At 38.6% G+C, this 23,571-nt stretch overlaps 1 protein-coding gene across 1 annotated transcript in view; it reads right to left on the bottom strand.

Annotated features, from left to right (window-relative positions):
• The window catches only part of apba1a (amyloid beta (A4) precursor protein-binding, family A, member 1a), a 71,026-nt gene extending 48,541 nt beyond the window's left edge, over nucleotides 1-22,485 (bottom strand). The window contains exon 1 of the mRNA XM_059337395.1: nucleotides 22,386-22,485. The gene's annotated coding sequence lies outside the window, so the exon portion shown is untranslated. The remainder of the gene's footprint in view (nucleotides 1-22,385) is intronic.
• Between the last annotated feature and the right edge of the window lie 1,086 nt (nucleotides 22,486-23,571).

Raw genomic sequence — 23,571 nt, 5'->3', positions numbered from 1 at the left:
TTGTGGCTTTAATGGCAGAGTCCAGGTAAAAGAGGATTTCACATCAGTTTCTGAGTAATTGTATTGATACATCTACCGTCTTTATGTGGTATATTTTCTGTTAATTTCTCTGCTTTACTAAAAGGCCCCCAGTATGACCTCCTGATCATGTAACAGCTGGTTTAAACCAGAAATAACATACTGTAGGATCTGGGATTTGTCAGGTATTAGAGGCGTTTGGGGGCAGAATATAAACAGTATATGTTGTATCCTTTTGAGGTTAAAAAGAAGACCTAGCAGCATGCGCGTTCACGGAAAACGTGCATTATACGTTGGGTGTGGGATGTTACACTTGAATTGTTAAACGCCCTAACACAGATGAAAAAGCAGAGAGAACTAAGGGCTTTTATTGGATAAGGACCCTTTTTTCTGCAGCCTTTAAGATTCTGTTGTATTCTGATGTCTGATAATAAAGAAAACTAAAAGGAACTTCGACGTGATCTTTGATTCATTTTCTCACTCAAGAGAGGTAGAAAGTCCACTACATATGTTAATTTTGTTCCGTCTTTGGTGCTTTGAAGTTACTGTTGTGGTATTTTCTAGTCTGTGTCTTCTATATTCTGCTGAGAGGTCATTGCTGTGTGGTGCTTCAGTCTTTGAAGCCATTTGGTCCCCACATGGTGTGCAATTTAGAAGTGAATATTCTTTTTGAATGGTTGTCTTTTGTTCATGAAAAGGGTTTTTTTCAGTGCGAATGGTCTTTTATCTCTGCTAATGCTATGAAAGCAGTCTGCAAGGTAAGATAACCTATATCTTTTTATTACCTGAGTGAATTAAATAAAACCCTTGGACCCCCAAAAGAATATCTGTCCTACACTGTCTGCACCAATGCCTGTTCATTTTTTGAATTCCCCTATTTAGTCGGGCGGCTTAGGACCAGATTTAAGAATAAAGGGGACACGCCGGACAAAAGCACCACATTTTTTCCACATGCTCTCTATCACCAAAGGTTTTGGTAGGGGCCATTTCATCAAGATTTGCGGATCGAAGATGGCAGCCATATGAAATCTATGAGAACCAATATATCTTCCAAGCCACTTAGAAGGTCAATCTTGGTGTCAAAATATACATTTTCTGTTGGGAAAAATGCATATACAAGATCTGACATGAGATGAAAGCTTTCCCTTGATTTGTTTCAGCAGTGTACATGGAAGCTAATCCACACTCTCCCGTGAACATTGATTCCAAACACTTTCAACTCAGGATTCCCTGCTGCAGCACTTGAAGCAATGAACATGAACGAACATATCTATTTGATCAAATAATCATCTAGTGATATTCTCAATAGCTTTAAATATTTTCTTGACCCAGAAAATGTATATTTTGACACCAAGATTGACCTTCTCAGTGGCTTGGTTGTGAGTATTGGTTCTCATAGACTTTATATGGCTGCCATCTCTCATGTGGTGTTGTGTGTCCCCTTTATTTAGCTCAGCCGCCTGACTAATATGAAACTTCATGATCACATGATTTGCATCAAATTAACACAACTAATACCAGCTAATTTTTCAAAAGTTCCTTTTCTCTCTATCTTTTCATGTGTTAATGTTCCGTTAACAAATTTGAAAACAAAAAAGACTGGTAGCTGGGTCCCTAAATCACAAATCATCCAATAAACGAGGAGAACACTATATATTGTTCCTCTTTTTGCTTCCACTCAGCCAACTCTGATCACGCATTATAGGGAAGCTTTGCAGGGACTCTGACAAAACACCTGGACCAACATCAGCCTGGTCTCCAGCAGCAGGCAGCTGTTTTCACTGAAAAAGCTGATAAAGCCACTTTACCTGCTCAAGCAAACAGCAGATAGACACAGTTGGAGACGAGCTGGTGGACATAGTGGAGCTTGTAGCAGCTAAAGAGAGATAATTTTAGTTCAATTTTTGAGACTAAAAACAGAGCTAAACAGAGTGAAAATCAGATCTGAGTCACATGCCTCATCTGTTCCTCTTTCAGAAACTCCAAATACTTACTGTTCATGACATCAATATTTCTCAAATATGTGTTTTTCTAAGGTATATTCAGATAATGAAAACTTTCCAAAGCACTTTAAGACTTATTTTAAATGTAATTCTCAGATTCACTCTTATTCAACGCGTCAGTCTTTAGATCTTCATCCTTCAAGATTTCTGACATGCAGAGGTCCATTTATTGTTCAATTTAGGGACCAAATTATGGATAAATACCTTTTCCCATCTGGCAAAGGACTCCATCTCTGTAAAATGCTTCAAAAGATGTCTAAAAGCTCATTTAACTGCTGTTTTAAAATTCTAATTCACACACAAATACACTGTTTTAACATGTTCATTTTTGTTTTTAGTTGTTTTTGTTATTGTCATTATAACTTGTACATTTGTTTTTTCTTTCTAATAACTATGAAATTTTAGGTGGAGGCTTTAAATAAGCCCATCTGGGTTTTCTGCCTCTCCCTGCACTTTACATTATATGTTATCTTTGTAATTTTTATGTAATTCTAACTGTGCAAATAAAATAAAACCTAAACCTAAAAAGATAGACTTTACATTCATGAGGTGGACACAAACGCAACCTAAATGAATGGTCGTGTTGCTCTGTCTGCCTAGTGTGTAAATAGGCAACTTTTTGATGATTTGCTTGCAATATATACTTAATAAGGCTATAAGTCAGTGTTATATTTTCAGATTGTTTTGCTGCCCAAAAGTGGCCAAAAAAAAAGTATATTGAAAATAATAGCAGGGTATTGGACACTTTAGACTTTATATATATACACAATATACATTATTTTCCCTACCCCTAACCAATACCTCATGTCAAATAAGTCTGTCGAACTGTCTCTTAATACTTGTGACATTATGTAACACCCTTAAAAGTGTTGTGGAGGGCAGGAAGGAGAGGGTAGAGATTAGGGGTGTGCCATATCGTATCGTTCACGATAATATCGGTATTTTTTTTTTATGGTTAAAAAAAATGCATATCATGATATTGGCAACATTAAGTAAGGATTTAGGATTTAGGATTTAAGTAAGGCTAAAAAAAGTAAGTAAGGCTAAAAATTAAAGTTGTTTTAATCACAAAAAGTGACTTACTCTCTGTCGCTAAACACTAAACGCAGCTTTCAAAATAAGAGCACAGTGTGTTAACAGAATCCACCACAGAACTTACAAGAAGACTGTCAAAATAAGATGCCTTGAATAAAACATACAATAACCTTTATTCTCCTTTACAAAATGTCATTAAAATATGCCCCCGGAACCCCTAAATGGTTATTTTTATTATTTGCTCATACTCAAGAGCCAAGAGTAATTTTTTTTTGTATTTGGCAACTGTTGAGATTTGCACTTCACACTACATTTTAGATTTTAATTTATTCATACAGACTAAAAAAAATGTTTTCTATATCTTTTTAAGTATTTCGTAATATCGTCAAGAGTATCATTATCGGAAAAAATAGCCTGAAATATCGTGATACTCTTGTAGGGCCATATTGCCCACCCCTAGTAGAGATTCTATTTAAAAGTAAAAGCCTTGAAATAAAGATCAGGAAGCAAATATTGTATCTGGATCACGTTGATTTCATGTGCTGTAATCATGAATTAGCAGCAGGGCTGCTGGGGTCCTGAGTAAAGAGCGACTGACTGGCTTTACAGGAAATACTGCAGATGTTATGGAGGATATGGGAACGGAAACAACCCTGTGATGTTTGTGCTGATTGTCATGAACTTGGAGAAAATGTAATTAGCGATAGCTGCCACACTACAGAGTAGAGAGGATGCTCTGAGAAAGGTCACTGAATGAAATATTTGCACTCCTGTCAATAAATGATGGGATGGGAGTGGCCCTGAGGGAAGGAGCCTTTCTATGTGATACACATAGTGTTTCTATCACAGCAGAATAAAGCAGCAAGAGGAGCTCTTTCTTTCTTGTGGATGGAGAACTAATGTTATTAAAATGCACAAATCATTAGGTTGGTTGGATGTAAAAAATTAGATTTTTGTCAATACTGATGGTTTTTTATTAAGAATGTCATAATAACAAAATCACCTCTTATTATTTATAGAAATGTGTCTTTCAGTTCAGAGGCACATAATTATTCAACAAGTTTCACTTTACCAAGATCCAAGACGATGATTCAACGTACAGTTATATATATATATATATATATATATATATATATATATATATATATATCCTCAGGCAGACTGAGGACAAACTGCAAAATGTGTTGTTTATCAAATCACAAATGAAGCAAGAAAGCTAGCTAGCAGGCTAATATACAAACCAAAGAAATGCGTTAAAAACCATTCCAGCATTGGTTCATCAATATTCTGCAGAATCTTACAATCAACTCCATGTTACAATCAATTGCTACTATGTATATTTGCAGCAGAATACAGATTGTATCCATCCCCCTACACTAATTACAACATGGTACGTCCCAGAAGCTTTAAATGGTGCTAGGGACTCTTTTAGCCTCAACACCCTGGAGAGGAGACACACAATCCTGTCACAGTTAACCTTCCATAGCATGCACATATTGAAAAGAGTATATTATGCTAAGGCAGTGATGGGCAACTGGAGGCCTGGGGGCCGCATACTGCCCGCACCCTGACTTGAAGTGGCCCTCAGTACAACTACATGCATTTGAGCATGAAATCTTAAAAGTGCGGTGTAAAAACGCACAAAGATATTTACTTTAAAGAAATCAAAGTAAGTGGTTATTTTTTATTTTCTTCAAACCTTTTGTATTCCTATTTATACTGTTAAACATGCATTTGAGCATGAAATATGTTAAGTTACTGCACTGTAAACATATTTAAAATTGCAGTTTCATTTATATATACATACATACATATATACATTTATATCTGGTTAAGTGCACGGTCCTATATGTGGCCCTGTGGTAGTGTCAATTAAAAATTGTGGCCCCCTCCAGCATTTAAGTTGCCCATCCCAAGGTAGAAACTTCGTTTGCCTTGACAGGACCGGCCGGTAGTCGATCCTACCTGGGAAGCAGCTACACACATTAATTATCAAAAAAACACAGTATGACGCCACAGTTGGTGGGTTTTTGAAGGCCCCAAGAGGTCAGAGGCCCCTGGGCACCAACATCATGGGCCCAGTGGTAAATCTGGGCTTGGGTCTGTCAGTTAACCTTAAAAGCAACATGTGCCCAAAGTAGGGCTGGGCGATATATATCAATATAAAAGATATATTGATATATTTTTAAATGTGATATGGAAATTTGACTATATAGCATATATCAATATAGTTCCATTTCTTTCTTTATATAAAAAAATATATTTTTTATTTAAATGTGCACTTTATGGAGCTTTGATTAAAAAAAAAAAAAGGTACTCATGTTGTTATACAGTATTTATGTTCACTTCAATAAAACTACTTGTGACATGTCATATTTGGCTTTGACTGAACATTTGCTCTCACTTTGCGATACAAAAATATCAGGATATATATCGCATATACACTACCGGTCAAAAGTTTTAGAACACCCCAATTTTTCCAGTTTTTTATTGAAATTCAAGCAGTTCACGTCAAATGAACAGCTTGAAAGGGTACAAAGGTAAGTGGTGAACTGCCAGAGGTAAATAAAAAAAGGTAAGCTTAACCAAAACTGAAAGATAATTTACATTTCAGAATTATACAAGTAGGCCTTTTTTCAGGGAACAAGAAATGGGTTAACAACTTAACTCTATGGAGTCTTGGGCTATTTTGTCCATTTTGGAATTCTTTTCATGTCTTTGTAAGTCATTTTGTGTCTTTTTTTGGTCATTTTGTGTCTTTTTTTGGTCATTTTGTGTCTTTTGGTGTCTTTTTTTGTCATTTTGTGTCTTTTTTTAGTCCTTCAGTCCAACATAAAATGTGATTTTGAATCTTTTTTTTACTTTCAAAACACTATCATGCTCAATAAAGAATTTTAAATGTTGCAAATGTGCATTAATTTCAGAGTACACTGAGACATTAAACTGCATCATTTTCAATTAAATTCTGGAAAAGTTGGTGTGTTCTAAACCTTTTGACCAGTAGTGTATGTCGTATATCGATATTCAGCCTAAATATATCGGGATATGACTTTTGGTCCATATTGCCCAGCCCTAGCCCAAAGAAAAATTAAAACCAAGCTGCTAGCTCAGCAAAGACGACAAAAGCGACACGTTTTCCTCCAGTCTTCAACTGAATCGAACAAAGACTGCATCAAAAACAGGAACCAACTTTCCCAGCCTTTTTCTGCCTCTAAAGGGTTCACCATTTGACAAGGCAAGCCTTCCCCCTTTGGACTGGGCCTAGCATTAACATTAGAATGGCTATGGACAAGATTGTTTTACTTAAATTAAAAGTTGAATGTTTGTTATGCTGTACACAGACACAGACATATAGATTTGGAGGGGATTCAATCCTCTGGCTCTACATGGCTCTTTGTTCTGAGTTCAACTCGTGTTCAGCCAGAACAAAGACCTACTCTCCCTCAGTCGGCCATCTTTGATTCAGACATTTCTTTGGTCAGCCATGCAACCATTGTGAAATCAGACTCATCTTCTCTTTGTTCACACTCTCTATAACATACACACACATTCACAGCTCTTTATAGCCAATGCTTAGATGAGATAGTGTGTGTTTAGTTGTGCTCTTTTTGAATAAATGCTTATAAAGGGAATACACATGCTGTCTTATGTTTTGCACAGGAATAAAGACTACCAACCTCTTCTATGCAGATACATAATTTAACCAAATATTGATATGGTGATTTGGTAATAATTAAGTTGAATATTAATCAAAGTTCCATATGTACAGTTTAGTAATTAAACACTTTTTAGACACTTTCTTAAGTTGGCTATTTTTAGCATGCTTTAAGCAGTTTGTTAATGCACGTAGAAAGCTATAACACTGAAAGATATAAATTTACATTAAGGTGTAAGAAACCATAAAAGATATCACTGACAACTAGTCAGCAAATGACAGCTAAGATCTGCTAGTAAACAAAAACAAAAATATGAATGACTATTTGTGCAGCATGCACTGAAGCTTATATTGAACTAAGTCTGACTGAATCTGATAGGACGACCACAGGAACTACCACAGTTGAGTTTGTTGGGCAAGTGAACATTCTTCCAAACACTTTACATCTTCAGCTGTTGAATTATTATTGGGTTTTTTTTTTCAATAAAGTCTGAAGCCCCTTGTCATTCCGCCCAATTGACCTATGGCTAAGCCCCGCCCCCTCCACTCACTCGGACAAACTGTCAACATTCGGTGACGGGCGCTATGGCAGCTGTGACAGTCAGAGAAATTTCACAGGAGGCAATTAATCATTTTTGGAGACAGAAAAATGAAATATCATCTCGAAGTCACCAAAAGGGCCTTCATTAACAGGTTAGAGGGTCTTGTTAACGAGCCGGCCGACCTCGTTAGCGCTCGTTAAGACGGAGTTGCTGGATTTGATATAGATAGATACTGATTTCTTACGGCACACTTGTGTGCCGCGGAACTGCGGTTGGGAATCACTGCCATAGGGAACCGGGTTACTGCTCCCATATTATTGGGTTATACCTTGTGTCAGAGTTGCATGTACCCCATGCACACCGTTTGACCATTTTAAACTTAAAATCTCAACAAAAAATACATAAAAATGACTGAAAACGGACTAACTCCAATGCATTTCAATGGATGTGGAAGCAGAGAATGTCCGAGTGTATTGAGTTAGCTATGCGCACTGTGATTGGCTCATCGCGTTTGGGGGTGTGGCTTAGCCATAGGTCAATTGTACATTGAATTGGGAGTTTTTTTTAGAAGAGGAGCAGGTCAACAGTAGATGCCAAATAGAAGTGTTGTACACCATCTGAAAGCTGGGAACTTAAAGATAAATTTAGCAATTAATTAAGCGTATACGGATTTATTATTGTTGCAGCAATTTTTGGTTTGATACCATTTGTTTGATAAAAAATAACAGCTCATTATTTCTCAATAGCCAGGTCTCCAGCTATTGTAAATGTGCCTGTTTGTACTTTTTATGATTCTTCCCATCAAATGTATATTTATTTATCAAGACATTGTTGATACCAGCTTACACCACATTGTATCATATTGTATATAGCATGTCCTGATATTACCAAAGGCTGCATTTCTCTTAGTTAATAAAACATGAGGCAAACATAAAAGATTCAAAATGCAAAACAGGGGCGAGGCGTCTCTTTCTCCCCAACACATTTCTCAAGTCTGCCCTCTCTTTTCACACAAGTGAAGAGTGAGTTAAGAACACTGTGATTTACACACTTCCTGCAGTCAGGAGCTGTGGATGGCTGAACAGTGAATCCAATAACAATCATCAACACAGTGCAGCTGACAGGCTAACAGAAATGCAATAGGCTGTATGGGGACCTGACTTCCTGCTCTGATTACAGCCTCTGTTCCACTTCAATTTAGTTTTCAATATATTTTGCCAGAGAGGGTTTCACTTCACCTAAAAGACAAGCAGAAAGGCAAATGACATAATCAAATCCAATAAATGACATAATTGGAAAATAAAGTGCTTTATCACATTGATGGAAAATGCTTACTGATTTGTAACATTGGACACAATAATCTAAAATGTGCTATTACATGGATTGTTTCCATGGTAAAAATGATATTGCCAAACATAAAAATTGATGGTTTACAGTATGGCTGGGCGATATATCAGTATAAAAGATATATCGATATATTTTTAATTGTGATATGGATTTTGACCATATTGGATATATCGATATAGTTTTTTTTTTAAATTGTCTTTCTTTATATATAATTGCTCCACTTACTAGGGTTTGTCATATTTAGTTCTTTTGTAATGTTTGTTATTCTTTTCTCATATAAATATATCTATTTCAGAAAAAGATTGACCTGTTTTATTTCATAGGCTATTTTTTATTTGAGATATTTTTTCATTTAAATGTGCACTTTATGAAGCTTTGATTTGAAAAAAAGGTACTCCTGTTGTTGTACAGTATTTATGTCCACTTAAATAAACAATTTCAATAAAACTACTTGGATATATGATATTTGGTTTTGACTTTTACTGAACAGTTGCTCTCTCTTTGAGATAAAAAATATCGGGATATATATCGTATATCCATATTCAGCCTAAATATATCGGGATATGACTTTTGGTCCATATCGCCCAGCCCTATTTTACAGTCTATAGAGCAGTGTGTTGTGCCATTTCATAGGTGCCTCCTTTAAGTTTGATAAAGAGATTTAGATCATCTGGATAAACTGCTGGCTTGTTCCTAACCTGTCTGAGCTGACTCAGTTTAGGGATTACTGTGTTGAGTAAGAGTTAAGTTGTAATAAATGAGAATTATCCTTTAATTCCCTCTCACTTGTATGGCAGCAGGAATCTGTAGAGTCTATGCACCGGGGCAACAGAGAGGCCTGCTGACTGGTCACCACTCTGTCAATGCTGGCACAGACACACAAACACTCCCATTCACACACCAAGCCATGAGAGGAGAGAGACCCTGACACAGGCCTGGTGGAAGAAATATCATCCCTGAAATATCTAAAATTACCTTACAGTTGTGTGTGTGTGGAGGAGCTCTCTGAGTCCTGCCCATACAGACATACATACTTCATACAGTGAACTATAGGCCTGCTGAATGCAGTGTTCTCTCCTGAGAAAGACACTTGTCACGAGGGGTGTGACGAGATCTCGTGCCATGAGATCTCGCGAGATTAAACTTGACGATATTTATGAGCTATCCAAACTTGTATTTGTGACCTGTGGAGGCAGTAAAAGGAAAAGAAGAAGAGGAGGAGAAGGAGGCGAAGCAGCAAGCAGCCAGAATGATGTCACAGGGGCTGGAGGCTCGTTAAGAAGAGTAAGAACGAATCGAATCGGCACAGTCCTGCTAACAGGCTAACAGTTAGCTCTGTAGCAGTACAGTGTGTATGTGCTAACAGGCTAACAGTTAGCTCTGTAGCAGTACAGTATGTATGTGCTAACAGGCTAACAGTTAGCTCTGTAGCAGTACAGTGTGTATGTGCTAACAGGCTAACAGTTAGCTCTGTAGCAGTACAGTGTGTATGTGCTAACAGGCTAACAGTTAGCTCTGTAGCAGTACAGTGTGTATGTGCTAACAGGCTAACAGTTAGCTCTGTAGCAGTACAGTGTGTATGTGCTGCTGCTGCAGGAGGTGTTCACTTAGCGATCTCTGTTTGTTTACAACAAGCACCAGACACTCTGTGCACTCTGTGTTAGCGATGCTGGTTAATTCACAATCGCTATGTTTATGATCAGCGGAGATGCTGTGCATAATTAGCCATGCTGCTTTGTTTATGATCAGCTGCTGATGTTGTGCACAGTTAGCGACGGCAGCCACAGTTTCTCACGTGTTTAATTCATCGCTTATGTGATCACAGTCAAAACTGTCGCTAAGAGATTATGCGACGATCTAAAACCATACATCACCTCCAGAGTCTCTAAATCCCTCTGGGGACCTTTTTGTTAAGGAGACACACTGAGTGAGCAGACATTTGAGAGACTTTCCCGGTGCCTATATTGTTTGAAAGAAACATTTTATTTTATTTTAACTTTAAATTTGTGGAAGAAGAAGTTTATTCAAAGCTCATGCTTACATCATGCATGTAAAGAGTTATAATAAAACATTTCAAAATGCATGTGCAACTCAGTTAAATAAAAGTCTGTTGGTCCAGTCATAGATTTTGTAATTCTAGTTTTCTTAAAATCTTGTCTCGAGTGTATCGTCACACCCCTACTTGTCACTGTTATCCTGTATAACATGACATTCATCTTGCAACCAGTGTTGCAGCACAAAAGCAGTGCTTGCTAAAGTAGATACACATTCTAGCATTCATTACAATCTAAGTGTTGACTGTTCTGTGAAACCACCCATCTATTCAGGCTGCATCTTCAATCCTTCACAAAATCAAATCACCACCAAGGTCCTCACAGTGTGTTTCACCCTCCAAACTACTTCACTGACAATGACTGTGCTTTTAGAGCTGAACTATTTGCTTCAGGCTACCTTACATTTTCAAGGATGCAGAAATTTACATCATCAAATGGATCCAGCCTGTTATCATTCCCTAACCTGAGTGTATCCCCACTGAGGCCACAGGACTGGATGGCCTCTCAGGGGACATCCAGTCTCTGCTCCCTGATGCACCAACCAACAGAAACAAATAGAGATGCTATTTGCCCGTGGCTGAGGGCTCCTTTTCCATGTCTGCCAAGATGTCCACTTATCTTATCTTCCTTTTATCTGAGTAGGCGGCTGACTGCAGGCTGCTACAGGCACTGTCCGCTGACACAGACAGGATGAAAATAAACCTAGTGGACAGTGGAGCTGTCTGCTTGCTGCTGACCACTAGATGAACAGAAAAAAGAAAATAACAAAGCAGCAAACTGCAGCCCTGATGATCTCAGGTGAAAAAGGACAGTATTTTTTTTAAAAATATTCTCATTAAGTCAGGGAAGATGCTATAAAGGCCATGAGCTATGAGAAATAACATAAAATATTCAGTAAGTAGCAATACATCCTTATATACTGCATTTTATAACAGTATAGATCATTAACAGGGAAAACCTCTTATAGCTCATCTATTCTTTATGCAGTGTCCCTGTGGCAAGGTGCAACAAAGTCACTCTCAATATAGCAACAAAGTTGCTAAGTTGCCAACACTGCTGGTGTAGAAAGTGCTTGATTAGATCTGCAGGAGAGCCGCATTTTAAAATGGAAATATCACAGACGATCAGGTTAATTTAATCATGGCGGCCAAAACCGTGATCCCGATAACAATTAGATTAATTGTGCAGCCATTACTATATCATATTCAGAATTATTATAGCCTGCTGCCCCCGCGACCCGGCCCCAGATAAGTGGACGAGGATGGATGGATTCACCGCTGTATGTTACAGCTTGTTTGGTGTTAACGTCCTGCAGAAGAACTTTTTCTTCAGAAACGTTGAAGATTGTAATTGTTTGTTTTTGGTTTAGAGTCCAGTGCTCCTCCTCAGACCTTCCTTTGGCATTCTTGTCTTAATTCTCTCAAATTTCCATTTAAATTTCTGTATGTGACTGTGCACACGGCACTGCAGACTCAAGCCCTTGTATGGGGATTGGCTGGACGTTTACCTGCTAATAAGGTTCAACTGGTGCACCTTTTCACCTTACTAGTAAATGGGATTGTACATTGAACTACAGTACAGTGTAACATAATATTATTGCTCACTCTCACACTAACATTTCTCTAAATGTCTAAACGCTTGCATAAATTGCAGCTAACGTGTGTGAAATCGGACTCACTCACTTGTAAAAAGTTCCATATGGCAGACATGTTGTGGGTGTGTGTAGGAGCATGCAGGCTGCGTGACCACAACACTTCTTCTTCGTTTTAAAGCGGCAGCGTTTCGGCGCACTACCGCCACCTTTGGAACCGGAATGTATATCACACCATAACAAACACTTGTAAAGCACATGTACGTATAATGTGATCAGATCGGTGATTTTAACCTTTGATCAGATTTTTCGATTGATCGTTTTTTTTATCATATCGGTCCGATCCAATCAGTTGTCGATCGATCGGCGTCATCCCTAGAAAAAATTTAAGAAGATATTGGAGAATGAGGCCACGTTTATACATAGCAGGGTATTTAGATAAACAAATATTTACCCCCCTCCGTTTTCAAAAATAACATCGTGCACACAACATCGTTTTCAAAAAAGTTGTCATTTACATCAACCTGCATAAATACGCCATCGAGCGCCATTATAACTATGCCAAACCTATTATATGAGCGGCAGTGTAGGTAGAAGGATAAAGCCATACAAGCCAATCAGAATCCTCAGAATCAACACCAACGAATAACACGAGCGACTTCCTGTTCCTTTCTAAACAACTAGATAGAATGAGCGTGAGAACCTAAAACCCCGTTTCTCCCACTTGACACGACAACAAATAACTGGAGTTTTCCAAATTCTCCACTTTGCCTTTTAGAAATAATCATTTTCTGTGATAAAAACGGGGTTTTCATGTAAATGAGAGGCCAAACTGCATGGAAATATCTGCGTTTTCCCTTCGTGTAAACGGGGCCTTAGGCCCAATGTTCTTTTGAATGATGTCAGGATTATCTACAAATGGATGTGAAAGCGTGACTCTGGTACTGTGGAGGATAAGTTGTTCTGTTTCTGGGGATCAGCAGTATTTAGGCAGCCTGCTCAACTGGATGTGGAGACTGAACATGCAGAGTCATCAAGTATGTCTCTCTCAGCAGATTTCATTGTTTTGAGTCACTCTATTGGCAAAAAAAGAGAAAGAATTAGGGACGGGTGTTTAACGCGTTAATTAATATTAATTAATTACACAAAATTAACGCGTTAAAAGAATTGACGCATTTTAATCGCACTTATTTTTGCATGTACTTATTTTAAATGGTTCACTTTATGTTGAACTATGTATTATGTTGTTGGTGCAATTGGCACTTTATGTTGAACTCTTTATTGTTTTGGCCAAGGTTATTGAGAGAAATTAATTTGATTTTTTTAAACCAGCTGTTGGTAAATCAACAAAGTCTGTTATGGCCTCTGAAGCAACAGAGAGATGTTTTTCTAATAGTCAGGGTTTCCAGTGTTCTGAATGTACTTGAAAGTATTGTGTTTTACTTCAAAAACCAAAGTATTCTAGTTTACAGAAGGTCTACCTACCTATAGGCTACCTGAATTTATGAAATGTACTATATTTCTAAATATGCTATTGCTACACTTAATGGCAAAAATTGCACTGGTCTGTTGAACTTGAACAAAAATAAACAATATTTTTGTTGCTTAAGCTTATGTATTCAGTCATTATTCAATGGTATACTAAAAATCCATGTGAAAAAATGACTTCTCACTGTTCTCAGGTCAAATATTTATATGCGATTAATTTCGATTAATTAATTACAAAGCCTCTAATTAATTAGATTAATTTTTTTTAATCGAGTCCCGGCCCTAGAAAGAATACAAACCTTTGACATAAAGCCCACATGTGCTTAAATGGACTTTTGTGAGAAGGCTTATATTGTTAAAGTATGGAAGTCACTGGCATTTATAAGTTGATCATAAAATATATTAAATCAATGAATACACCTTAAATGTCTCCCTTCCATCCCACATGATATGCAACATTAAGTCAACATAAACATCCAGTGCAGCTGAATGATTTCTGGCCAGTGAGACAGTCTCTGAGGCACTGAGGCACTTCACTAGCTCCTGAGCTGGTTGGCAGTTAGATGTGAGGTGATGGATGGATCAAGAGCAGTGGAATCAGAAATGCCCCGGGCTCCAGCAGCTACTAGCCCTGTCATATCACACAGTGTACCTCACACAGAGTGTCAGAGTGGAGGCAGATTAATGTTAGTCCAGTGTTTGCTGAGCCTTGCCTGCTCCTCACTAGATTAATGGCTGGGTATCGACTGCCAAAGTAGTGGAGCCCAAAAAGTTTTAAGTCTATTTATTTTGTATTGGAGTACATAATAATGACGGCAAAAACGACAAAATATTTTATGGGAAATGCCTTTCGTTTAGACGGTGACGCCGTTTTTGGGGCTTAAAAACGTAAAAATCTGAAACCACCCTCCAGAGTGTAAAACTGTAATCCTCTCCACCGTAGCGTGTCGTCTACACTGACAAGACACAAAACTCTGATCTGATCAGAGAAGGATCTGGAATTACCTCTATCACATTTTGGATGCACCAACTGGTGGGAGGCGAGCCAGGCGGCTTTGGACGAGACCTGGGAGATCTAGTGATGGTGGAGAACTTTGTGGAAGGAGTAGCTGATGAAAATGCGTGGCGTGAAAACTTCCACATGCCCAAAGATGCTCTTATCGCTTTATGTGATGCTGCCTGGCTGTATACCCAATCACATTCACACACTTTTGCGTCACCGTATGCAGCAGATTTCCTCCTGAAAACGCTCGTCTAAACGCGGAATAAAAAGTGAAGACGCAACACCACTTTTGCGTCTTCTGTTCAGACCGTCATCATGTAAACGGAGCCTCAGGTTCCAACTGTTTAACAACATTTTCACAGTGATATGTCCCTGTACTGTTGAATTCTTGCAAAAGCAAAATGTGAGTGGAGCTGTGTAGTTTGACTGTGGATGTATTCAGGAGAGCTAATGTTCAAATTTTGTCTTTAAGTAATTCCTGTAAAAGTTGCTCACTGGGTAAATTATGCTAAAAAAGCCTCAAGATGCTTCTTCAGGCTTCTGTATTTTTGAGCCCATAGAGCAGAGTCCTTCCCCAGCCGGCTGGGCCAGAACATGTTTGTCTGTTGGTTCTCCGCACACAAAAAAGGGATAAAATAATCAAATCATACAGCTCTTCTAAACTTCCGAAATGTTTCTGGGCAGAATTACTAGAATATCATAATGACAAATGGTAATGGTAAGATGGACCTGCACTTATATAGCGATTTTCTAGTCACTTTGCGACCACTCAAAGTGCTTTACTCCAAGGCTGTGGAACAAACTGCCCCCTGACATTCGTTTCACTTCTGATCTCAGCCTTTTTAAATCAAAGTTGAAGACCCACTTTTTTAGGTTGGCATTTAATTCTGCCAACTCTGTTTCTTAGGTCTACTCATTTTGTTTGTTCCTTTCTATGTATGGCTATTGTCTATGGCTCGTACTACCTTGCAGCACTGCAGCACTTTTATTTTGTACTTATATGTTATGCATGTGTTATGTATTGTTTTTATGGATTTCCTGTGAAGCACTTTGGGTACCTTCTGGCTACTGTAAAGGGCTATACAAATAAACTTGATTTGATTTGATTTGATTTACACTACAGACTGCGCTCATTCACCCATTCACACACACATTCATACTGGTGGCAGAGGCTACCCTAAACGGTGCCACCTGCCACCATTGGGAATTCATTCTCACACCGATGAACGCAGCATCAGGAGCAATTTGGGGTTCAGTATCTTGCTCAAGGATACTTCAACATGTAGGCTGCTATGGTCAGGGGTCAAACCACTAACCCTCCGATCGATGGGCAAACCACTCTACCAACTTGGGCCACAGCCGCCCCAGTGTAACAGTATAATAAAAAGAGCATTCTCAGAGACATTCAGAAAAAGACACATCATGGTTGTGTATTGTATGGTCTCTGGAGGCCTGGGTTTAAACTGGTTAGTCCTACTTAGTCAAGAACTAAACAGCTTTGTACTGAGTCTGACTATGAAGCAATGTTTCCATCGAGACGTTGCTGCTATTTTCTGATATTTAAAGCTCCTCCAGCCTGTTGTTGTCTCTGCTGTCAAAGTGAAAATGAGTCCACTGACGTATCAAAGATCGGTATGACATGGTGAGAGTTGCTGGTGGTCGCAGAGGTAAACACACTGCAGTCATCAGCTCCGTGTGTTCCCTGCTTCATAAAACAAACCCAACCCACCTCACTGCAGTTACTGCTGGATGGTGTTTACTGGTGCTGCATGTTGGCTGTAATGAATGAAATGCAGAGGAAGAAAATGAAATGCGTCTCTGATTGATTTTTATTTGTGCTTTAGAATGTAACTGCCATGAAGCCATCAAAAAATAAGGTTTCACTGCTTATCCTGCTGCCCCCGCAACCAGGCCCCGGATAAGCGGACGAGAATGGATGGATGGATGGATGGATGGATGGATGGATGGATGGATGGATGGATGGATGGATGGATGGATGGACAACTAGCAATGACCATCCCTGCAAATCCTACCTAGAAAGTTCCCTCACTTTCAGAATATAAACCCCCAGATAAGAGGAGGAAGTCGAGCCACACTGGTTGTGGTTTTGATGCACAGTTACCTTGACATGTTGGAGGTGTACTAGTGGGAGGTTATTACATTATCAGGTTAGCCTTCATTTCACAAGTCCTGATAATGTAATAATTCCTCAATATTGTAATAATTTAGCAGCAGACCACCCATTACTTGGGTTCAAGTGGAGATACTGTGTATCAACTCTAGCTCAAGAGCTCTAGCGCCACCAACAGGTCAAAGTTGAATGTTTATTAACTTTTGACCCGTTCATCCGTTTTTCACAAAGGATGTATCACTGGGACCCACTGGGACCCTTGGGCCAATCCCAGAGCCATATTGGATTTTCCGCCATCTTTGATTTGATCAAAAACCTTCCATTAATGTTATACTTTATTACATTATTGGTAAAAAGTGTATTACATTATTGGGAAATACACTTTATTACATTATCGGGAAGTTATTACATTATCAGGTTTTATTACATTTTCAATGGACTTGAGTGCAGATTTTTATTACATTATCGGGGTTATTACATTATCAGGTTCTACAATGTTGTTGGAGCCAGAGTCTGCTGATATGATTATAGAGTTTCCATACAAACTCTGGAAGGACATTGCCTCCCTATTTTCATTTGCATTATAAAGATGTCATATTTGGCTGTTTTGATCACAAAAAGAAGGATGATGATGCATCTTTTTGCCAAATACCACATACACAAATGTAAGTTTTCAAGTAAAAAAAACAAATTTGTTGAAGTCAGAATTTGAACAGTATATCTCAACTCTCTCCTGTCAACAAAACAAAAAAAGCTGTGAAGACTGCCAACATATGCACTGCCTTTAATGTCTTTAACATGTAATCTTGCGTCTGTTTATTTTATTATTTATTTATTTGTTTTTGTCTCATTCTTTTCCATTTAATTATTCCTCTATTTTATTTTTTTTTAATATTTTTTACTTCTATTTTATTTTTTGCATTGTTTATCTTTCTGTAACTTGTTTCTTCTTGTTTGTAACTGTGCATTGTATTGCTGTTTGATATAAAAAAAATAAAAAAAAAAGTTTCCACAGACTTAGTTACTTTATCGCCAACTACTCGATATAACAGACATTTGACCTTTCTGCCAACGGCTTCTTTGGTGCTAATGAGCACTGGCTGTCACTGTCATTGGCTGGGTTATAAAAAGCCACTTGCAATACAATGCAAATGAAGTTTGTCATCACAATTAAGCAGAATGTATTGTGATGTGTGATGTGACTTTGAGATTATTTAATCAAACAGAATAGCCAACCCAAACACTCAGAAGCTTTAAACTATGAACTGTGTTTTATTTCTATGATCAGAGCGCAGTGGCTCCACAGACCTTACACTCAGCTCTATTATAAAAGCAACCGCTGGTTATAATGCTTGTAGGATGAAGAATGCTCTGATCTTTCTGAATTTGAACCAACAAGTAGGGACACACTGCCTTAAGTTGCCATTGATCAGTGTGTGCGAAGAACTATATTTGGTAACTTCAGTGGATATCAAAATGAGGTCCCCGTGTCTCTCTGTTTGGTCGTAGAACGACATGGATTTCTTCCAGCTAATCAGCAAAGATCAGGCTACGTCACAGACAGTGACACCATGACATCTGACCAATCAGTATGATAATAATATGATAATATTAACTTTATTGACCTTGACCTCCAATGTGAAAATGAAGGTAATATTTCGAGAAAAAAGTTGCAAATTAACTAGATTAAAGTGGCAAATCTACTTGAAAAAAAGTTGCAGATTTAAGAGAAAAATTGGGGGAAAAAGCAATTTTTTTCTCCCAGATTCACCACTTTATATTTTTGCTCATAGATTTGCCACTTTAATCTCGTAAACTTCTTTCTCAAAATATTACCCCCCTCCCCCGGGTCCGTATGTTTTTTTTTTTACACATTCTGGCAGTATGTAATATCCTCCAATATTCTCTTGGGTTGAAATTTGGAATTTGAAAGTATTTCAATGAGTGTCCTATTAAGGGTTAAGGATAATGGATGATTGAATCTAATAGGATTCATCCTAGTCATGAAATGATGACATTGTATACCTAAATTATCAAAGGTCAACTTCACTGTGACACCATAATGTTTTTGGCTATTATTCAACAACGTAACTCAAGACTGATGATTGTCGATTCTTATTTGGTGACACTAATCTTAAAACAGCAGTTTGAGTAGATCTTCAGTGCTGCTGGGTTGAACATGTGCATGAAGCATACATATTTCACCAAAATAACACTTCATACCTTTATTAAATCAATTCAAAGTCTTCCCAGCATATATTATATAAATCTGGGCAGACATGGCTATAAACTGCAGCTGACTGGTTGGCAGGGGAAAAAAAACATGAGGCGGTTATTTGAATTTGGCTTTCTCTAGGGCTGTCATAATATCAGATATTCACTACATGGTAATATTGGCAAAAAGAGTTCACAATTCTGATATGAGCACGATATCTATAGAAAATTTGTTGTGCGTTTTGTTTTTTTCCCTAGAAGTGGGGATTTCCACTGGGGGTGGAATGGCTGCGACATGGTTTTGCTCCGTCCTCCGCCTGGCGTCAATTCCCACCGGGCGCGTAACGGCAGCGTAGCGAGCACGCCGTATACACGCGTCCGTTCCGTGGCCGGTGGAAATCCCCAGTAAGAACGAGTCGAAGCGGCACAGTCCTCCTGCAGCAGTCTCTCCCAGCTGCAGAGCCGGAGGGGATGTTTACCCCTTAGCGTCCAGTCTGCAAATTGCTAACAGGCTAACAGTTAGCTCTGTAGCAGTACAGTGTGTATGTGCTGCTGCTGCAGGAGGTGTTCACTTAGCGATCTCTGTTTGTTTACAACAAGCACCAGACATTAAAAACTGTTTCTATTGTTTGTTTAAAAGTAGTGCAATAAAAATACAGATGTTTTCCCTAACATGATGAATAATCGTGATTATAATTTTGGCCATAATCGTGCAGCCCTACTGCAGAGGCCTGGGGTCAATTGTGATCTGCAGCACACTGCTTCATGTCATTCAAACGCCTCCTTCCCTTGTTCCTGTCTGCCTTTACCTGTACTATCCAATACAGGCAAAAATAAATAAATATAGAATTAAAAATATAAAACAGGCCTACTTTGGGCCTATAAATAGCATGATAAATCACTTATTAATGGATGGCAAACTTCTCAATTACCATAACTGATGTGAATGTAAGTGTTCCTTAAGTGTTTATTGAGTTTAAAATACAATTTTGCTTTGTATAATGTTAAAAAGAATTATTAAAAAAATATCAGAAATGACTTCTATAAATTCTATAATATTATACAACTATATATTTAAAGAATGTGTAAATACCAATTATTTTACACAAACATGTCTGAACTCAAATGTGTGGAAGTGGCCCATTGATGCATCCAAGGAAAAAAATATACATACATGGATCTGAATACAGCACAAAGACATCACAAAGGCTATCTAATGCTAAAACAAGTGGAAATGTATCCATTCATTCTGAATGTAACGCATTCTGTTTTTATTAACGGTTTAGACAGCATCCCAACTCTTCTGGAACTGGGTTGTACAACTGGACTGAAAATAATGACTGGACACATACGGCCATAGGTCAGTGTTGAGAGAGACAGCAGACAGGTGTCAGTGATCAGAGGAAGACACCTGTGTCTAATTCATCTTTTGATATAGCCTGGACACAACAAAAAGCACAATGTGTCTCCTTATCCAGCGTTCCCAGTTCAGAAAGAGCACCAGTGTACTTGTTTAGGATTTGATAAACAGAGCTGAGGTTTTTTCTTTTCTTTTCTTAGCATTGGTTCTAATTAGATTTGGTTCTAATTTCAAGTTACATTTTGTTTCCCCAACCAAAGCCAGACAGAGACAGTGAGCCAGCAAGCACAATACCAGGACCCTGGAACTGAAGCAGCCATCTTCGATCTTATTTTTTACACCTGTACCATAATCCTAATCCTAATCCTAAACCTAACCCTAATTTAATACTAATCCAAATCCTAATCCTAATCCTAACCCTAAACCTAAACCTAATCCTAACCCGAACCCTAAAAGGAAAACGCTAAGCCTCGATGCAAGACAATATGATTAGGGGTGGGAATATACAAACATGAGTAATCCTAGATTTAAAAAGCAAAAAAAATAACTGCAAAGTAACCAGAAAGTAGCTGTTTTGCAAATGTAAGTTTTGTGCTGCTTGAGCTAAGGTGGGCCATGTGACAGAACATAGGACCCTTTTTCTGGAAAAGGGTCCTATGCTCCCCGGTATGTATTGCTACAGGGGAACATAGGACCCTTTTTTGCAAATGCATGAAGTGAAAACTTCCACATGCCAAGTGATGCCGCCTGGCATGATACCCAATCACATTCACACACTTTTGCGTCACCTTTGCACGCAGATTTCCTCCTGAAAACGCTCGTCTAAATGTGGAATAAAAAGTGAAGACGCAACGCCACTTTTGCATCTTCTGTTCAGACCGTCATCATGTAAACGGAGCCTAAGGAACAACCTGGCCCCCCCTATGGTCCGCCAACAACACTCTTGCTAGCTACAGCACAAGCTTGGCTATTCTAGCCCACAATCCTTTGCACAGCGTGATGAAGAGGGTGAAAGTTAAAGGTGCAATGCTATGATGAAGTACGTCCCAATTATATGCACGCTGAATGCAACAGTACATTCTCTGTGTGGACAGCTGCACTGCACACTGGAAGCAAAAAGAAAATGCGAGATGAGTTTCTTGTGAAACTGCCGGGGGTCTGCCTGCCAGCTGTTGTCAATCAAACTCAGACCCTGCCACGCCCCTCGAGCCGCCCAGAGGAAAAGGAGATTTTTATATTCCCCCAAAGACCCCCTTTCTTCCATTTAATGCTAAATTAAAAACAATACATTTTTTTAAAATATGTAGTTTCTGAATGCAACATGGGGATGATGAAATGTGTTTGCAGGTGGATTTAAAGGCAGATTGTGGACTTTTACAGTGTGGGTTCAGGATCCAGATGGTCTGGTGCTGCAGCCCAGACACACTGCACAACCAGCAACCTGCAGCATTCCTGTCAACAACAACACTGCCACACACACACACACACACACACACACTGGCTGCCTCTGCACAACACATGTGTGGTTCTGGTTGTGCATCATATGAGGTGATCGCAGCAGGCTGCTCCTGGTTTAGGGACCCAGGAAGCACCAGGAGGATGCAGCAGGCCAGAGTTAGACTGGATCGGTCTGTGCACCTGCCAACAACAGGGCCTCTATGGGCCGTTTCACTCATGACAACCCACGGAGCGGTCCCGCCTCAATCCGGCACTAAACCCCGTCCACAGAACCAGCGGTGCGTTCTTCCATCCCAGTCCCGGTAAGGCATTTCCTCTCAAACGTGCCGTTATCTTTTCCTGTAGCCACTCCTCAAACAGTCAACAAACCCACCGTCCTCACAGCGCACCAACCAGCCGCTCCAGACCGGTCTGCTCCCTATCACCGTGTGCTGGTCCAGGATCGGATCACGCACTGGATCAGAGCCGAACCGGACGAGGACTCACCTGCTATCAGCAGCGATGTTGCTGCAGGCTGCAGGTCCGCTCCGCCGCGGCCACACCAGCCTCCATCTTCCCTGTAGCGGCTGCTGTCTGTGTGTGTGTGTGTGTGTGTGTGTGTGTGTGTGTGTAGTCGCCAGCCTCCCGGCCCCTCCTCCTTCCACCGTCACAGTCACATCATGATAGGACACAACAGCCTGTCCGCTTCCACTGGATGGAGCATTTTGCACCACTTTGAGTTTGACGCCAGAGTGGAGAAACTTCAGAAATATGAAAATCCATATGACTTTTTAATTTGGCCTTTACTTAAACCATTTTAAAATATTTTTTGCTCATGCATCTTAGTGTTATAACATGTTCTCTTTTATTTATTTGCTATTTATTAATATATATATATATATATATATAAATAGTAGCAAATAAAAATTATTTAGATAAAATAAATGAAACATATAAACTAAAGATAAGATAAGGTAAGATAAACTAAAATAAAAAACAATAGTAAATAAGAAAAGTAAGAATAACAGTAAGAATAACAATAAAAAGTAAAAAAAAAGCTTGATAAAAAAATGAAAATAATCTTCCCTGTAACAGCTACTGTCTGTATTTTCATTCATTCACTTTCCTGTCCGCTTTCACTGGATGGAGCATTTTGTACCACTTTTGTTTGAGTTTGACGCCAGAGTCGAGAAACTTCAGAAATATGAAAATCTATATGATTAGAATAAAACCCACTGTGAGGTGTTGTTATCTCTCTGTGGTCCACGTTGGTGGACCAGCCTCCTGAGGACCTGAGGTCATCAGAGACGCTTCAGATCTTTAAGAGCAAACTGAAGACTTATGTTTTTAATTTGTTTTTACTTGAACCATTTTAAAATATTTTTTGCTCATGCATCTTAGTGTTACAACATGTTCTCTTTTATCTATTTGCTATTTATTAATATATATATATATATATATATAGTAATAAATAGTAGCAAATAAAAATTAATTAGATAAAATAAATAAAAGATATAAACTAAAGATAAGATAAGGTAAGATAAACTAAAATAAAAAACAAAAGTAAATAACAATAACAATAAAAAGTAAAAAAAAAAAAGCTAGATAAAAAAATGAAAATAATCTTCCCTGTAGCGGCTGCTGTCTGTATTTTCATATGTGTGTGTGTGTGTGTGTGTGTGTGTGTGTGTCT

This window comes from Centropristis striata, chromosome 7, assembly GCF_030273125.1.
Source record: "Centropristis striata isolate RG_2023a ecotype Rhode Island chromosome 7, C.striata_1.0, whole genome shotgun sequence".
Taxonomy (NCBI): Eukaryota; Metazoa; Chordata; class Actinopteri; order Perciformes; family Serranidae; genus Centropristis; species Centropristis striata.
Note: the sequence above shows the minus strand (reverse complement) of the source record. Positions and strands in the feature narration are given on the sequence as shown.